Here is a 20,789-nt window from a genome sequence, read left to right as displayed (position 1 = left end):
TAATAAATATTTCAAAACATATTTGAAACCAACACATGACATAAGTCCAAGATCGCCACAAATTATATTTCAGAGTTGTTTCCTCACGAATTTAATAATCTTTAAATACCACCATAACAACAGTGTTTACCGTTCAGTATTAACAAAATACTTTATAATACTTAATAGAGTGGTGAGATGTTAACGCCACAAATAAATAGTAAAAAATATTTATTTTAAAAATCAATAAAATTATATTTTAATTATATTTAATTTACTTCTTTTAATTTAAAATATTATGATATTATTATGATGTAAAGTACATGTGTTAAAGAAATATTTTCCTACTTGCTAAATCTGTAGATGTTACTTGTTAAATCTCCAACCATGATCTTCACTGAAAAAGATAGATCAAAGTTTCAAAATAAACAACAGAGTGACACTAATTGAATTCAGAGAGAATCAAAATCGCAATCAGAAAAAATTTAAGTTAGTATATTTCTATCTCACTAAGTTGATTTCAATATCATTTTATTATTTTGTTAAAAAAATTAATAAATTTTCTATTTCTTAAATATAGTATGTTAACTTTTTTTATCATGTTTACAAAAGTATTATTAGAAAAAGTGTAATATGATAAATGTGTTATTGATATATGATCAATATTTTATATTATTTTAGGCATCACTAACACATTGACCCAAAGAGACTAAATTGTTATATATTAAAAATAATGAAGCAGTATTAAAATGAACTTAAAAATAATAATGCCACCAAATAAATTACTAAATTTAAAAATTATACTTTTTATCTAAATTTTAAATAAAATTTAATATCAATTAATTTTGTTAAATTAAGTTAAAAATAAAATCATGTCGAAATTAAATTTATTTACACACATAAAAAAAATAAAAATAATATATATATATATATATATATTAACAACACTATTGCAGTCAATTTATATATAAACCATATCTAATATTAAGGTTAAGTGTAAAAAGAAAAGGTAAAATATCACTTTATTTATGATTATGTTAAGAAAATATTTTTGAACTTAAGCTTGTTAACCTAGATAATCCACGGACTGATATCTTGACCAAAATACTCTTTATAAAATGTTTTGATATTATTGAGTCGAATTTGAATTTGATTGAATTCTTATACTTAATATGAAACAAAAATAATTATTTCACATTCTATCGGGTGTTCTAGTGAGTTACAACTCTCATGCACATTTAATGTGACATCATACCATGAATAAGAGATGGAGCACAACCAACTTTTAATTTTTTAGAACTTTTTATATTAAGAAATCTTTTTCAAGTTATCTTCTATGCCCTAATTGCATCCTAAGTTTTTGCTTTATTTGCTCTCTCTACTCTCACTAAGTTTTATCACAAAAGCACCCATCACATTAAAGAAGCAAAGTTTGTTATCTGCCTTCAACACAAATGAAAGGGAGCTCAGATTCTTCTGAGAACCCAAATCAAATGAAAAGATGACTGTGCTTCCAGAAGATCATTGATTCATCCAAATCATTGTCTCTTCCATAAGTGACCACGGAAGATTCAAACTAAAACACCATAACATGTGATTGGCCAAACATCCCACAAACCATTATACAAATCTAGTTAATATTGAACTAGATTACTTACTATGTCATTCTTCACTTGTACAACTCATTCAACTAAGAATAAAGGATATTAAACTTTAGTTCAAAGAAGAACCCTCTTCAATAGTGCATGTTCTTGATGTATATGCCAACAAAGAGTCATACTTCAAAGTGTATCAGCCAAGCCCAACCTCTGATAGAAAAGAGAATGAGGCTTAGAAAGAGTTGAATTGGTTGTGAAATTTTTAAAAAAAATATTTACCCTTTCTTCAAGTTCTTTACAATTGTTTCAATTTAAAATTTTGAATGTAGTTAACTTGGGAATCAAGAATGAGAAAAGATTGGTTAACAATAATATAAAGAATACAGAGGAAGATAAAGATTGTACAAGAAATTTATATTGGTTCAAATCATAAATGATCATACAATCAATCTTTATTATTCAATGTTAGAATAATTTGAATATAATATCTTCAAATGTTGGTAAGCATTCACACAAGCAATTACAAATACAATACAATAAATAACTATAGGATCAACTCTTGAACACACTTACAAATATAAGATTTACTCTTGTTACACTCCAAGAGGATATAAATGAAAATCAACTCTTGATTACACAAGAAGATATACATTAGACACACTATAGTAACTCAAGAAATAAAAGAATGTATCAAAATTCATAGCAGAAGAAAAAAACAAGATTGACTCAAGAACACATCACAACCTTTTTTATTTGTAAACTTGAAAGAAATCTTTGAAAATTAAAAATAACCCAAATGATCTCAAATAAAATTTTCTTTTTGATAAGTGCCAAAATTTATTGTCACTTTATCTAATTTAAGCACTTTATTTACACAATTCCAAATATTTTTGCAAAATAGAACTATCGTCAACTTAGATATTCAAAATGTTTATTTTGAGAGACATGTGGATTTGAAAACCCCTTTTCAGTTGTACGATAGTTGACTCGGTCCACTTGCAAAGTAAAGAATCGACACTTTTAATAGTAGTAGTTGAAAGAAATAGATGGAATGTATTTTTTATATGTGTTTACAAATGTGATTACAGACTAAATTTATAAACTATTTACAACCTAATTAAGAAAAGAAATAATAGATAATTAAAACAAAAAATAATAGGTAATTAAAGTTATACAAATCAAATCAAATCACTAAAAGATATCAAATTTGTCCTAATAAATAGATAATGGAATTTGCACCTAATTACAGAATAATTATCTCCTAATTATGCAGCACTCCCCCTCAAGTTGGTGAAAGCATATCTATCATTCTCAGCTTGAAAGTAAGATCTTTGAACTATTTTGTGGGAAGTCCCTTTGTAAACATATCCGTCAATTGGAATCTTGAAGGAAAGTACTCAGTGGCTATAAGACCATTATCAAACTTCTCTTTAGTGAAATGTCAGTCTATCTCTACGTGCTTTGTTTGGTCATGTTGAACTTTGTGTGCATTACTGATGGCGAACTTATTATCACACGCCAAACCCATAGGAGCTTCATATTTTATTTTGAGGTCATCGAGTATGATTTTCATCCATAATATTTCACAAACCCCTTGAGTCATAGCTTTAAATTTTGCCTCTGCACTTGATCTTGCAACTACATTTTGTTTCTTGTTCCTCCATGTCACCATATTTCCACCCAAAAATATGCAATAGTCTGTGGTGGATCTCCTATCAACAATTGATCATGCATAGTTAGCATTAGTATATACTTTCATGCATAAGTTTTTCCCTTTTTTGAATAACTATCATTTCCCTAGAGAGGCTTTTAAGTATTGTATAATTTTATTTACTGTCTGTAGGTGTCTTTCTCTTGGATCATGCATGAATTGGCTAACCACACTAACTGCATAGGTTATTTTTGGCTTAGTGTATGATAGAAAAATGAGTTTTCCCACAAGTCTTTTATATTGTGTCTTCTCCACCTTTGGGTCTTCCTCATCATTCTCAATCCTATGATTTTGCTTTATTGGCACTCCAGTGGTCTTACGACCCATCTTGCCAATCTCTTTGAGGAGATCAAGGATGTATTTTCTTTGAGAAACAAAGATGCCCTGTCTAGAGTAAGCAACCTCTATTCCAAGGAAGTACTTCAGCTTCTTAAGATCCTTCATCAAATTGAGCAGCTAGTTTCTCCCTCAAAGTTTGTTTTTCAATCTCATCATCACCTGCAATAATCATACCATTTATATAAACCAAAAGTAGAATGAGTTTACCATCCTGGGAATGTTTTATAAACAATATATGGTCACCTTGGCTTTGTCGGTACCCCAAAGATACCATAGCTTGAGTAAACCTTCCAAACCAAGCACGAGGTGATTGTTTAAGACCATATATGGCCTTCTTAAGTTTGCACACCATATTCCCTTCATTAGTAGCACCATAGCCAGGTGGGATCTTCATGTATACTTCTTCTGTTGGGTTTAATAGTGCCAAAGTTCAAGAGGGGGGGTGAATTGACCTTTTAAAACTTCTTCGCAGAAACAGTGTTTAACCCAGTTTTACAGAAAATAAATCGATTTATGTAAAAATGAACAGATTTATTTCAGCACTGTTTTTGTTTGAAAAGCTTTTAATTCAGCAAGATTAATCACAAGATTATGCAGTGAGAATTTCCAGCAGCACACACACAAATATCAGATTTGAAAAACAGTGAAACACAAAAACTGCAAGCTTCAATTTCAAGCAAGTGATTAAGGTTCAATTAATGGCATTGACAGTTTCTTGAGCAACCTATCACAGTCAATCTGTTCCAGTGGCTTTTAGCAGATTTTATATGTTCTTATCAGATTAAAACAGCTTTTTCAGAAATCAAGAACAGTATGCACTGTGCCCAGAAAGAACAGATTTATTTTCAATTGAACAGATTTATTTCTTTGCTGTTTTATCAATTATGCAGAAACGAAATTGCAGAGTGAGGGAGAGAATGAACACAAACAATTATACTGGTTCACTCAACCTGAGCTACATCCAGTCTTCACCAACAACAGGTGGAATTCACTAACACACAGTACAATCAAGTACACTTCCCACTGTTCTTGAAACCTACAAGAACTTAGGTACTCTTGCTGAAAAAACCTATTTCAGCACTCATACACACACATCCACTCTCCAAGAACACCTATCAAGAAGAGGATTCAACCAAACTTTTACAAGTAATAAGAAGTGAAACGACTACACCTGATTGAGGTAACAAAGATCAGCCTTAAACCAGTAGGCAAGATTGCTAGAACAGTAGCTGCACCTCACACCAAGCTTTTGGAACCAAACCAAGAACAAACACTTTTTGATTTTTGAAATCTTTGAAGAACAAATGCTAATCCTTGAAAACACTTAACTCTCTGCTGTCAAAACTTGTTTTTTGCAAATGTATAAACTGTTTGAATCGTTGTTAAACTCAGAAAACAAGTTTGCATTTTATAGAGAGTCAGCTTATAACAGAATTTTGAAAAACAGTTAAAGCTGTTATAAAATGAACAGATTGAAAATAAAATAAACTGATTTATTTTCAAAAGCAGTTAGAGAATCTGTTAAGTGAGGAGACTTAGTCAACCATTCTGGTGCTGAGATAAAACTGAAAAAACGTTTAAGTATGATATGGCACCAGAGGCAAAAAAGAATCTATTCATTTACAGATGAACAGATTTATTTTTCAAAACGAAAACAGAAGAAATTTAACTATTTGAAACTCAGTCGTTTTGAAAAGAAGAAGACTTAGTCAAAATACCTGATGCACAAAATCAAATTTTTACAAGACTTTAGCCAAGGCATCAGTGAAGAAAATGAATCTGTTTATTTAGAAAAGAACAGATTTATTTTTATGCAGTAAAACGTGTTTTTGTGTAAAACATGTGAAAAACAGTTTTAGAAAACTCATGCTTGTTCTTAACACATGGCCAGTGGTTATGAGGTGAGATACACAGCAAAAAGCTACTCTTAGACAACCTCTAAGCACTAACTAAGACATTCTTAAAGCAAAGCACAAATACATGGAAAGTACATAAAAGTCTTCATCAAACACAGCATACAAGTCTTCATCAAACACAATCTTGAAGGGGCAGCAACCATCTTCAACAATCTCCCCCTGTTTGATGGAGACAAATCCCCATAGCTAAACCTCATAGCTTTGTTGCTTTAAGCACTTGTACTGCACCAGATTTTAAACTAAAAAAGCACCTGCACTGCACCAGATTTTAAACCAGAAAAAAACAGCAGTATTGCATAGCATATGAATTGATTTAAAGGTGCAGAATTAACTCCCTGTTACAGCTAGCATCACCTAGCATGGTGAGCTATTTTTCTCCCCCTTTGGATTCATCAAACAGCATATAAGCATAGGGAAATACAGGGGTATAAAGCAGAAATTATAACCATAATAGTTCAGAACCAGAAAACCAAATTGTTCAACATTACAGAAACTTTAAAACTGATAAAGAAAGCATTAAAAACAGAAAACTACTAATCCTTGTAGTAAAGCTCTGCAAGTTGTGTCTGAACTCCTTCAATCTGATTATCAAGGTGTTGGAACCTTGCATGAGTAGCCTCAAAGTGTGCCCTTTGTTTTGCAGACATGACATCAAGACGGTACAGCACTTGCCTCTCAAACATAGACATTGGTTCTCCACGGTATTCTGGACTTTGATAGGCAACTATGGCATTTGCAGCAACTTCCTCATGTTCAGATTGGGCAGCAGGAGAGTCATCATCCATAGGAATAGCTTCATCCTCATCTTCATGTTCTGCTGGAGTGTCCTTCTCCTTGAGGACCACCCACTTGTTTTCAATTTTGTGAAAACCCATTTTGGTGAGAGTTGAAGTATCAATCTCACTTACAGCTTTGATAGGGTCATTTCTCTCATTTGTAACATCAATACCAAAGTAATCAATTAATTTGGAAACAAGAATAGCATAGGGAAACCTGTAATCAGCCAACCTTTTTGACTTGAGCATGTGTTCGTTGACAATGAACACCCAGTTTACCTTAATCTGGTTCATGATGCAATATAGGAGGATAAGATCCTCTTCATGTAGGACAGCATGGTTTGTTCCTCTTGGAATCAGTTGCCAAGCTATGATGTATGCAACTAGACGTGGAGTGAGGTTCAAATGCCCTGTATGGAATCTGTTTATGCTCTCTGTAGGATTCCTCATGCAACTTTTGTAATATTGCAGCTTGTTGAATTCTGAAATTCCACTGGTATTTCCTTTTCCAACTTTCAGTCCAGCATATTTTATTCCAGCCACAGAATTCCACACCTCACTTGTGATCTTCATCTTTGTCCCTTTCACATAAGAGACAACATTCTTCCCATCCAATGTGAGGTTAGTATAAAACACCTTAACCAAGTCAGGATAGACATTACCCGTTAATTCCAGCATCTTTTTCAGTTTCTGGTGCTTCAACACAGCCCTTGTTTCTACCAATTTTTCAGATTTCAGCCAGTTGAAATCCAGCACATTGGGTATGTTGATATGCTTCCTGCTTGTTTCATGAATGTAGGCATTGATGCCTTCTTCATTTCCAGCGAACCATCCTTCTAACACACCTTGAGAAGTGGTTTGCTTTCCCTTGCCTTTCTGTTTTTGTCTTGAAGACGAAGCCATGGTAACCTGAATTCTTTTCTTGATTTCAAATGGTGAGAATAGAAAGAGAATGGCCAATGTGGGTAGCAAGTATTCACACAGATTTATAGCAGAATAAATGGATTGATATGGCAGTTATGAGTGGATATGCATGAAGATATTATGCTTCTGAATTTTGTGCAGAGTAACTTTGAAAATAAGCACCAAATCTTTAGAGTCACGATGCATACACTCAAATTCTTATTGAGCACCCAAACCATCAAATCGGTTACATAACCATGACCAAAACCGTCAAAGGTACAGAGGTTAATGCCCACTAAGTCAGTAAAGCAGTCAAAGATCAGAATTTCTCTTTCCTAGTCATCAATGCGTATCAGTGCAGAAAATAAACACATTTAATTGCGAATAAACAGATTTAATTTTTCACTGCTAGGTACAATTTACATTTAAAATACCCAATTCATTAAGCAGAAAATTAAACCTATCTTTGGCTAATGGTTTTGTGAACAAATCAGCAAGTTGTAAATCAGTACCAATGAACTTAATATCACATGTTCCATTAGATATGTGTTCTCTTAGAAAATGATGCCTTATTTCAATGTGTTTGGTTCTTGAATGCATGACAGGATTTTTGGTTAAGTTGATTGCACTTGTATTATCACACAGCAGAGGTATATGGTTAAGTAAGATACCAAAATCATTCAATTATTGTCTTAGCCATATAGTTTGAGCACAGCAACTCCCTGCTGCAATGTATTCTGCTTCAGCAGTGGAAAGAACTACACAAGCCTGCTTTTTGCATTGCCATGAGATCAAGCTTGATCCAAGCAAATGACAGGTTCCACTTGTGCTCTTCCTATCAATTTTGCAACCTGCAAAATCTGAATCAGAATACCCAGTTAAGCTTAATGAAATGTTACCTGGATACCACAAGCCAACTTCTTTAGTTCCTTGCAAATACTTCAAAATCCTTTTGACAGCATTGTAGTGTGATTCTTTAGGAGCAGACTGAAACCTTGCACACATGCACACTGCAAACATTATATCTGGCCTGCTGGCAGTAAGATACAGCAGTGATCCTATGAGTCCTCTGTATTTGGTTTCATCAACAGAAATTCCAGCTTCATCATAATCCAAATGACAGCTTGTTGAGAAGGGTGTGCTGATTGGTTTACACTTGTCCATTTCAAATTTCTTCAGCAAATCCTTGCAATACTTTGCTTGACTCAAGAAAATGCCATCCTTGAGTTGTTTGACCTGCAAGCCTAGAAAATAGTTCAACTCACCCATCATTGACATTTCAAACTCACTCTTCATGACCTTCACGAAAGCTTCACACAATTCTCCATTGTTTGATCCAAAAATGATGTCATCCACATATACTTGGACTAGAATTGAGTCATCTCCTTTCTTCTTAATGAACAAGGTCTTATCTGATGTGCCTCTGTCATAGCCTTGTGAGGTTAGAAAATCACTTAGCCTCTCATACCATTGCCTAGGAGCTTGCTTGAGTCCATAGAGAGCCTTTTGGAGTTTGAACACATATTTTGGATGTTGATGGTCTTCAAAACCTGGAGGTTGTGAGACAAATACCTCTTCATTTATATAGCCATTCAGAAAGGCACTCTTCACGTCCATTTGAAATAGCTTGAACCCTTTGATGCAGGAGAAGGCAAGCAGCAGTCTAACAGCTTCTAACCGAGCCACTGGTGCATATGTCTCATCATAGTCTATTCCTTCTTCTTGATTGTACCCTTTAGCTACAAGCCTAGCCTTGTTTCTGGTGATCACTCCATGCTCATCCATTTTGTTTCTAAATACCCATTTTGTTCCAATAACATTCATCTCAGGTATTCTAGGAACAAAAGTCCAGACCTCATTAAGAGCAAACTGATTCAGTTCCTCTTGCATAGCTAAAATCCAGTTACTGTCCTTGAGAGCTTCCTTCAAATTCTTGGGTTCAACTTGAGATACAAAGGCCATTGCTTCACAGAAATTGTTCAAGGATTTTCTAGTTGACACTCCTTTCTCAATGTTCCCAATGACATTATCAAGGGTTAAGTCTCTTGGGGTTTTCCACTCTTTTGGCAAACCTGCAGCTGCAGTAGATTCTTGTATAGCATGTGTATCAGCAGTATCAAAATGAATCGATTCATTTTGATTTAAAACAGATTTAAATTCATTACTGTCAGGTTCATCAGCAGTTTTAGATAGGCTATGATCAGTTTCATCAAAAACAACATGCATTGATTCTTCTACTATGAGCAACCTTTTATTGAAGACTCTATATGCATGACCATTCAAAGCATAACCAATGTGCACACCTTCATCAGATTTAGCATCAAACTTACCAAGATTTTCTTTGCCATTATTCAATACAAAACATTTACACCCAAATACTCTAAGGTGACTCACACTAGGTTTTCTGCCCTTATACAATTCATATGGGGTTTTCTTAAGAATTGGTCTTATTAAGGTCCTATTTAAGACATAACTAGCAGTATAAACAGCATCATCCCAAAAATACTTAGGAAGCTTAGATTCATTTAACATAGTTCTAGCAAGTTCCTCTAGTGATCTATTTTTCCTTTCAACTACACCATTTTGTTGGGGTGTCCTAGGGGCTGAAAAGGTATGAGTTATCCCATGCTTCTCACAGAACCTCTCAAACTTAGCATTTTGAAACTCTCCCCCATGATCACTTCGAATTGATTTAATGCAGCAACCATTTTCATTTTCCAGAATTTTTGCTAATCTCTTAAAAGCAGAATAAGCATCATGTTTATGTGCAAGAAATAGAGTCCATGTAAATCTAGAGTAATCATCCACAACAACCAAAGCATACAAATTTCCAGCCAAGCTAGCAACTCTAGATGGACCAAATAAGTCCATATGCAACACATCCAATGGATTTTTTGTAGAGACAATATCCTTTAACTTGAAAGAGGATTTGATTTGTTTACCTTTCACACAAGCATCACAAAGCCTGTTATCCTGAAATTTAATGTTAGGTAAACCAGAAACTAAATCTTTAGATTTCAATTTATTCAAGTGATTTGTGTGTATGTGAGCTAACCTCCTGTGCCACAACCAAGACTCATCACTTCTGGACAGCAAGCACTCATTTGAAGAGTTAGTTTCCATGATATTCAACAAGTAAATGTTATTCACTCTCTTACTAGTAAACAGTGCCTTACTAGATGAATTACTTGAGATTGTGCAGCCACTTGACTCAAAATTCACTTTGTATCCTTTGTCACAAAGCTGACTTATGCTGAGAAGACTATGCTTGAGTCCTTCTACATACAGCACATTCTCAATGGTTGTTGAATTCCCTGTTCCAACGGTTCCTCTGCCCAAAATCCTCCCTCGGTTATTATCACCATAGGTCACATGTCCTTCTGCTTTGAGCTTTAAGCTGGTGAACTTTGTAAGATCTCCAGTCTTATGCTTGGAACAGCCACTGTCCAAGTACCACTGGTTCTTCTTGCTTCCAATCTGCAAAACAGAATAAAAAATTTACAAATGGTACCCTTTTCAGTATAGGGTCCAGCACAGATTAACACCTTCTCTTTGGTAGCCATTTAGCTAAGTTCTTAGGCACAAGATGTCTTCTAGCAATGCAAGACCTAGATGTATGACCAGATTTCATGCAGTAAAAACAGATTACATGAGATGCCTTTTTGCCACTGTTAAAAGCTGAAAAAACTGATTTTGCTGGAACAAAAAAACTTGAAAGCTTTTTGACATTGGTTGTATTTCCAGGGGTATAACCAAGTCCATTCTTATTGAAAATAGCATTCTGTGATCCAAGGAGAGACTCAAGGTTTTCTCTTCCCTTGGTGAAATTGGAAAGGGTTTTCAGCAAATATTCCACTTGTTTTTCCAATCTTTTGCAGTTTTCACAGTTTTTAATAGAGGCATGCAAGCAAGTCAGTTCAAGGCTTACCAAATCTGTTTTGGCCTTATGCAATTCTTCCTCAAGTGTTTTTACTTTAGGTGCAAGCACATTATTTACCTTTTGCAGCTTGTTACATATTACAGCTAGCCTATTGGCTTCCTCATGTGTTTCCTTGAAGGCAGCAAGCAAATCATCATAGTTATCAGAATCAGCAGAAAAATTACTTACTGATTCAGAGCTTGACTCCTCATCCTTCATCATGAAACACAAATTATTCTCCTCATCTTCTGTTGAAGAGCTGCTAGTTGAGGATACTTCATTTTCCTCCCATGAGATGTAGGCTCTTCTTCCTTTGTTCCTTTCAAATTTCTTGCTAGCAGATTTGTCCCTTGTTTGATTGTCTGGACAATCTGTTTTGATATGCCCTGTTTTGCCACATCCAAAGCAAGTATATTTAGAGGAATTTGAATCATTGGGTTTAGGATACCTTCTTTTCTGCTGGTTCCTATTTTTGCTTTTCTTCCTCAGGAATTTGCTGAATCTTTTTGTAAGAAGGCTGATTGTATCATCATCTTCAGCATCTTCTTTTTCTTCCTTGATCTCATCCAATTCAGTTGCTTTCAGTGCAAGCCCTTTGGGTTTTCTCTCTGTTGTTTCCTGCTCTTTAAGTCTTTTAAGCTCTAGCTCATGCTCCATCAGCTTTCCAAACAATGCAGCAGTTTCCAATTTTGACAGGTCACGGCTTTCAGAGATAGCTGTCACCTTTGGTTGCCAGCTTCTGTCGAGGCACTTCAATATCTTTGTGTTGAGCTCCTCTCTGTCAAATTCTTTTCCCAAGCCTGTGAGGTGATTCACAATATGGGTGAATCTCTTCTGCACATCAGCAATGCTCTCCTCGGGTTGCATTCTGAACATCTCATATTCTTGGATAAGCGCATGTTTCCTTGACCTTTTCACATCTTCAGTACCTTCATGAGTCACTTCTAAGACTTCCCACATCTCCTTAGCTGACTTACATTGAGATATCCTGAAGAACTCATCCATGGTCAATGCAGAGGTTATGATGTTCTTGGCCACAAGATCATGTTGAGCCTTCCTCCTTTCGGTCTCATTCCATTCTGATCTTGGCTTTTCAACTTGTTCATCCTTGACAACCTGCATTGGCACATAAGGTCCATTGACCACAGCTTCCCAAATTAATGCATCAATGGATTCCATGAAAATTCTCATTCTAACTTTCCAAAATGCATAATTCATTCCATTAAACATAGGTGGTCTATTAACAGCAGAACCTTCAGCAAAAAGCACATTGAACTCAGACATTATTACAAACAAACTTGATTAAAATACAAGTCCCAACTCTTGATACCAATTGTTGGGTTTAACAGTGCCAAAGTTCAAGAGGGGGGGTGAATTGACCTTTTAAAACTTCTTCGCAGAAACAGTGTTTAACCCAGTTTTACAGAAAATAAATCGATTTATGTAAAAATGAACAGATTTATTTCAGCACTGTTTTTGTTTGAAAAGCTTTTAATTCAGCAAGATTAATCACAAGATTATGCAGTGAGAATTTCCAGCAGCACACACACAAATATCAGATTTGAAAAACAGTGAAACACAAAAACTGCAAGCTTCAATTTCAAGCAAGTGATTAAGGTTCAATTAATGGCATTGACAGTTTCTTGAGCAACCTATCACAGTCAATCTGTTCCAGTGGCTTTTAGCAGATTTTATATGTTCTTATCAGATTAAAACAGCTTTTTCAGAAATCAAGAACAGTATGCACTGTGCCCAGAAAGAACAGATTTATTTTCAATTGAACAGATTTATTTCTTTGCTGTTTTATCAATTATGCAGAAACGAAATTGCAGAGTGAGGGAGAGAATGAACACAAACAATTATACTGGTTCACTCAACATGAGCTACATCCAGTCTTCACCAACAACAGGTGGAATTCACTAACACACAGTACAATCAAGTACACTTCCCACTGTTCTTGAAACCTACAAGAACTTAGGTACTCTTGCTGAAAAAACCTATTTCAGCACTCATACACACACATCCACTCTCCAAGAACACCTATCAAGAAGAGGATTCAACCAAACTTTTACAAGTAATAAGAAGTGAAACGACTACACCTGATTGAGGTAACAAAGATCAGCCTTAAACCAGTAGGCAAGATTGCTAGAACAGTAGCTGCACCTCACACCAAGCTTTTGGAACCAAACCAAGAACAAACACTTTTTGATTTTTGAAATCTTTGAAGAACAAATGCTAATCCTTGAAAACACTTAACTCTCTGCTGTCAAAACTTGTTTTTTGCAAATGTATAAACTGTTTGAATCGTTGTTAAACTCAGAAAACAAGTTTGCATTTTATAGAGAGTCAGCTTATAACAGAATTTTGAAAAACAGTTAAAGCTGTTATAAAATGAACAGATTGAAAATAAAATAAACTGATTTATTTTCAAAAGCAGTTAGAGAATCTGTTAAGTGAGGAGACTTAGTCAACCATTCTGGTGCTGAGATAAAACTGAAAAAACGTTTAAGTATGATATGGCACCAGAGGCAAAAAAGAATCTATTCATTTACAGATGAACAGATTTATTTTTCAAAACGAAAACAGAAGAAGTTTAACTATTTGAAACTCAGTCGTTTTGAAAAGAAGAAGACTTAGTCAAAATACCTGATGCACAAAATCAAATTTTTACAAGACTTTAGCCAAGGCATCAGTGAAGAAAATGAATCTGTTTATTTAGAAAAGAACAGATTTATTTTTATGCAGTAAAACGTGTTTTTGTGTAAAACATGTGAAAAACAGTTTTAGAAAACTCATGCTTGTTCTTAACACATGGCCAGTGGTTATGAGGTGAGATACACAGCAAAAAGCTACTCTTAGACAACCTCTAAGCACTAACTAAGACATTCTTAAAGCAAAGCACAAATACATGGAAAGTACATAAAAGTCTTCATCAAACACAGCATACAAGTCTTCATCAAACACATTCTTGAAGGGGCAGCAACCATCTTCAACATCTTCCTCCAAGCTTCCATGCAAAAAGACATTTTTAACATTGATGACTTTTTACGGCAAGTGCACCGCGTTTGTCAGAAGTAATAATTGTCCCTAAGGACGGATATCGATCCCACAAAGAACAGTGAATTATCGAATATTGTACTCGATAATTCACTGTTCTTTGTGGGATCGATATCCGTCCTTAGGGACAATTATTACTTCTGACAAACGCGGTGCACTTGCCGTAAAAAGTCATCAAGTTTTTGGCGCCGTTGTCGGGGACAGGTTTGATTTGTTGAGTATAATTTCCTAAATATTGTGAATATACTAACTATTTTATTTTTTTTATGTGAATAATTTTTTTTTAGTTTTTATTTTTTTTTATTTTGAATATTTTTGTAAATATTTTGTTTTTTTTTTTAGATGTGAATAATTTTGTTTTTTTGTTTTCTAGATTTTTTTATTATTTTGTAAAGATTTTGTTTTTTTTCTCTAGTTTTGAATACGTACAAAGTTTTTCTTTTAGATGTGAATATGTTTATTTTTATTTCTGTAAAACTGTTTTTTATGTTAATTTTTTTTTAAGTTTTTTTTATTTGTTTACTTTATTTCTTTTATTTTGATTTTGTTTTGTTATATTTTATTTTTTTTTACTTCTTTTGTTTTTATATTGTTTACGTAGTTTTTTTACTGTAATTATTTTATTTTGTTTTGATTTTGTTTTGTTATATTTTATTTTATTTTATTCTTTACTTTTTTTTGTTTTTATATTGTTTACGTAGTTTTTTTTTTACTGTAATTATTTTATTTTATTTTTGTATTTATTATATTTTTATTTTATTTTGATTTGGATTTTGTTTTATCATATTTTATTTTTACGTTTAGCTTAAGTTGTTTATTTAGAGTTTACGTAGTTTTTATTTATTTATTATTTATTACTATTAGTTTCTGTTTTATTTTTGTTTCATTTTTTTTTATAGTTATTTATTTTATTTTATTTTTATTTTTATTTTTATTTTTAGTTTTATTATTTTCTTTGATTTCATTCTTAGTTTTTATTTTACGCAAGTTTTTTTCTATCTATATATTCTGTTTTAGTTTTCTTAGTTAGTTAGTTATTTTATTTTATTTTATTTTATTTTGTATATTTTTAGTTTTTATTGAAGTAAGTTTTTGTTTCTTTTATTTTTTTAATTTTTTTTGTTCTGTTTTTCGTTTACTATTTATTTCTCTTTCTTTTATTATTTTATTTTTTTTTTCTTTATGTCATTTTTTAAAAAAAATAAAAAAAACAAAAAAAAACTATTTACTTGTTATACTAATCTTTGCTTGAATTGTCTTATGATATTAAGAAAACAAGTTTTTATAGATTGAGCAAGTGAGAAGACAACCCGGAAGAATAGAAGTTAAAAATAAAGAAAAAAGAAGCAAGGAGAGAAGTTAGAAAAGACTGAGAGATGATGATGACGGTACCTATCACCAGTTGAGAGAAAACATATGGTTTTAATAATGAAGTCGCTAGGAAATTCTGTCTAGCCAATCACTCCTATCAAATAAGCCCAACTGGTAAACCATGGAGAATTTCAAGGGAAACCCAACCTATGTTATGTATTTTGACCTGGGGACAGGTTTTATTATTTAGGGGGCAGATCCAGCAAATGAAGCAAAGACTGTAGATAAAGATTTTAACAAAAAGCTGGATGACTTCTTAAGAAGAGAGGATTGAGCAAAAATATGGTTTTATCTTTCTAATTCTCTTTTCTTTTTAGTTATTTGAATTTTGTCTTATTTTATCTATTTTATTTTTCGGTTATTTTGTTTTCTGTTTATTTACTTATTTGTTTAGTTTGTTTATATTGCTTATTTTGAATAAATTTCTTATTAGTTTGGTAATTTTAAGTCTTGAATTATCTTTCTTGACTAAATTTCAGTTTTAATTTGTTTGTTTTCTAGTTTATTTTTTTTTTCAAATAAAAAAGAACTAGAATATTAATTTTGAATTGTGGAAAAAAGAATTTGTGTTTAAATATTAAATAGTGAGATGAATTAGACACAGGTTAGAAAAGAAAATATGATTGAATCCCTATTCAAATGTAGTTAAAATATGATACATGAAAAGTTAACAGGATGATTGATTATGACAGATAATGACAAGACAAAAAGGAATGAGACCATTTAAACCAAATGAGTGTGTGAATCTGAAACAGTTTTTGAGACAACTGTCAATTCATCAGTAAAATTCTCAAAAACTGTTTCAGGTTCACACACTCACTTGGTTTAAATGGTAAACGAAAGAGAAATAAATAGTAAACGAAAGAGAAATAAATAGTAAACGAAAAACAGAACAAAAAAAATTAAAAAAATAAAAGAAACAAAACTTACTTAAATAAAAACTAAAATATACAAAATAAAATAAAATAAAATAAAATAAAATAAAATAACTAACTAACTAAGAAAACTAAAATAGAATATATAGATAGAAAAAAACTTGCGTAAAATAAAAACTAAGAATGAAATCAAAGAAAATAATAAACTAAAAATAAAAATAAAAATAAAAATAAAATAAAATAAATAACTATAAAAAAAAAAATAAACAAAAATAAAACAGAAACTAATAGTAATAAATAATAAATAAATAAAAACTACGTAAACTCTAAATAAACAACTTAAGCTAAAACAACTTAAGCTAAACGTAAAAATAAAATATGATAAAACAAAATCCAAATCAAAATAAAATAAAAATATAATAAATAAAAAATAAAATAAAATAATTACAGTAAAAAAAAACTACGTAAACAATATAAAAACAAAAAAAAGTAAAGAATAAAATAAAATATAACAAAACAAAACAAAATCAAAACAAAATAAATAATTACAGTAAAAAACTACGGTAAACAATATAAAAACAAAAGAAGTAAAAAAAAGAAAAATATAACAAAACAAAATCAAAATAAAATAAATAAAGTAAACAAATAAAAAAACTTAAAAAAATTAACATAAAAAACAGTTTTACAAAAATAAAATAAAACATATTCACATCTAAAAGAAAAACTTTGTACGTATTCAAAACTAGAGAAAAAAAACAAAATCTTTTACAAAATAATAAAAAATCTAGAAAACAAAAAAAACAAATTATTCACATCTAAAAAGAAAAACAAAATATTTACAAAAATATTCAAATTAAAAAAAAAATAAAACTAAAAAAAAATTATTCACATAAAAAAAATAAAATAGTTAGTATATTCACAATATTTAGGAAATTATACTCAACAAATCAAACATGTCCCCGGCAACGGCGCCAAAAACTTGATGACTTTTTACGGCAAGTGCACCGCGTTTGTCAGAAGTAATAATTGTCCCTAAGGACGGATATCGATCCCACAAAGAACAGTGAATTATCGAGTACAATATTCGCTAAATATAACAACAGAACAATAAAAAAAAAGAGTTTGAAGTGATTATGTTGGCACTGATCAATAAGAAACAAACAAAGAATTAGTTGCTTCAATTGGAAAAATTGGGATTAAGTTTCATCTCTCTCACTCTCATTTATTTTGATTAGCATGTTAATATTAAGTTCTTTAATTGAAATTGATGCCCGTATTAAAAATCATTTATATCGATTCCTCGCATATAAAATCCTTAGAATGTTCCCTAACTATCGATCCCTCGCATACTTATAAGAACAACTTAGAAGGAAGCTCAGACGTTTAATAGCAATTAACATTTCAAGTCTATTCCTAGCACTCAAATATGTTAAGTATTGTTGTTTAGGTCCGAACCCTAAAAATACCCTCCCGGTCAGATTTAAGATTCTCAATTTGTCACGGAGAATTAAAAGTAAAACAACAATACCAATAATCAATCAAGAACTGAATATTAATATATAAAATATCACCTCAATACATAAGAGTTTGAGCAGATTACTCCCAATCCCAAAGGGTAGAATTAGCCACGCATACTTCTATCACCTTCCATTCTCCCAATTGGGTTACAATTCACTCTATGGTGTTTTCCTCTCAATCTGGCCCTCTAAGGTTGAGCCTCTAGCCCTCTATTTATCCTAGTTTTCTAGAGTTAGGTTGTTTATTGTGTCGCGCTAATGGGCTAAATGATAAAACATAAAAGGCCCCAATCTTTCTTTCTTTCTTTTTTTCTTTCATTCTGGGACCTTCTATCTTTATCTTTTTTGGACTCAAATCATTCATCTTTAATCCAAATCTCCAATCTTCCTTAGAAATCTGCAATTACACCAAATTTGGGAATAAAATACTCTTATTCAAATAAAGATCATAAAAAATGTAAAAAGGTATAAATTCATAAATTAGGGATTATTTTATATGTATAATTAGCAATAAATCCTCATAAGTGCCTATATTTTAATATGAATATTACTGAAAATTAGACACTTATCAAACATCAAATTGATGCATCTCCAACCAAAGTCAGCAAGGGAGGAGATAATCCTGACTGTATTCATTTTCGCCACTGAAGCAAAAGTCTTTTCATAATTGATCCCAAAGGTTTGAATGTACCCTTTTACAACCAACCTTGCCTTATACTGATCCAGTGTGCCATCAGACTGATACTTAACTGTGTATATTCCCACCTACAACCCACTGCGTTTCTTATCCTTTGGTCTCTCTATAATATCTCCCAAGTCTCATTCCTTTCTAATGCCCATTTTTTTTCATTCAAGGCTCGAACCCAGTTCTCATCTTTTAAGGTTTCTGGTACTGATGTAGGGATTCTGATAGAATCAATAGTTGAAAGAAAAATCTGGTGTTGCATAGAAAGTTTTTATGTAGACACAAATTGGGATATAGGATATTCGGCACAAGATCTTTATTATTTTCTCAAGACAATAGGTAAATCATCTAGATTAGGTTCAAAAAAGTATTTAAGGGGTCCTCAAGAGTCTCACGAGTATGAGTTCTTACCTCCAGTTCGGACAATTGAAGTTTTTGTTCGACCAGGACGGGTTCTTGTTGCCTTCACTAATATTGTTTCCCAAAATATTTGTCCTCGTTATTCTTGTCTGGTAATGATGTTGGCACATGGTCTTTGTCATTCTCCCTAAGAGTGAAATCCTGCAACAAAGGAAAAGGTGACAACTCAAAGGCCTCAACTTCTTGAATACTCTCCCCTTAAAGTTGAGAACTAGGAAAGAAGGAGTCTATTTCATGAAAGGTGACATCTTTGGAAACATAGATTTACGACTTTGAGGGTAATAACATTTCTACCTCTTTTGTTGGAGGCATAACTGATAAAGACACATTTGATGGCTCGAGGGTCTAACTTACCACGATAAAGACTATGAACATGGACAAAAACAGGATAACCAAAGAGACGACTCTGAAGACTAGTCATAATGGGAATATAATGATAGAATATGGTTATAAGCTAAACATGGCTAATACCCTCTAGAACATGAGAGGGTAATCTATTGATCAAATAAGTGACAGTCAGTAATGCTTCCCCTTGTAAGATCTAGGAATAGGAAGTTTGGAAGAGTAAAACTCTAGTAACCTCAAGAAGATAATGATTTTTCCTTTACACAACCCTATTTTTTTAGGAGTATCCACACAAGTTTAATTCATGAACAACTTCATTCTCCTTAAGGAACTTGAAAAGGTTTTGGTTCACATACTCTCATCCATTATCAGAGCGCAATATCTTAATTGGTCTTTTCAAATTGTGTTTGAACCATTCGGTAAAAAATTAGAAACTAATGAAAAAACTTTTGACTTATCTTTCCCGAGGAATATCCAGGTAACCCAAGCACAATCATAAATAAATGAAAGAAACCATTTTTGCACCCAAGATATTACGAATAGTTTGAAGGTCCCCATATATTTGAATGAATAAGATAAAAAGGTTTAGAACTTCTATTACTATTCAGAAAGAAAAGTTGTTATATATGGTGTTTAGCAAAACTAACAAACATCACAATGAAAAGACTCAACCAATAATTTTTGAAATAAATCGGGAAATAAGGACTTTAGGGTACTAAATGGGGGATGACCAAGACATTTGTGTTGAATCCATATCTGAGAGGATGACCAAGATTTAGGGTCTTGCTAAGGATTAGAAGTGTGTGTCTGTAGTCTAGCTCACTTTTTATTTTCTTCCTGTTATAAGTAATATAATCTGTCTTGCTCTTTAGGAATTCCAATCGTCCTTCTCGTGGAAAGATCTTGGAAAACGCAATGGGAATGAAAAAATGTCATTGCACAATTAAATCTTGGGTAATCTTATGAATAGAAAAGAGGTTATTAGACAGTTTGGGAACGTGAAACACATTTTTTAAGGAAATGAAGGTTGGAAGGTGGATATTTCCACAACCGGTAATGGGGGTATTGAAACCATTAGCAACAATAAGATCATAAATGTTCCAACTCTTCTTTGCTGAGAGTTGGGACCTTCTCTGCTACTTGAGGGAAAGGTAGGGATGCCACACTTTCAGAGTCAGACGATGCTTGATTAGCATGCCTTTGTGCGGTACCTTTGAATCCTCTGATCTGTTCCAAGACCTTCTCCTTTCCATGAAGTTTAAAGCACATTTCCTTCGTATGGCCTGTCTTCTTACAATATTTGCACCAATGATCATCACAATTAGCCTTTGTGGGAGGCTTTCCAAATGAAAGGAATGAACCTCTTCTTATAGAACCT

This window comes from Phaseolus vulgaris, chromosome 9 (genome assembly GCF_000499845.2).
Source record: "Phaseolus vulgaris cultivar G19833 chromosome 9, P. vulgaris v2.0, whole genome shotgun sequence".
In the NCBI taxonomy this organism is placed as follows: Eukaryota; Viridiplantae; Streptophyta; class Magnoliopsida; order Fabales; family Fabaceae; genus Phaseolus; species Phaseolus vulgaris.
The sequence above is the reverse complement of the archived record's forward strand: the minus strand, read 5'-3'. Positions refer to the sequence as shown.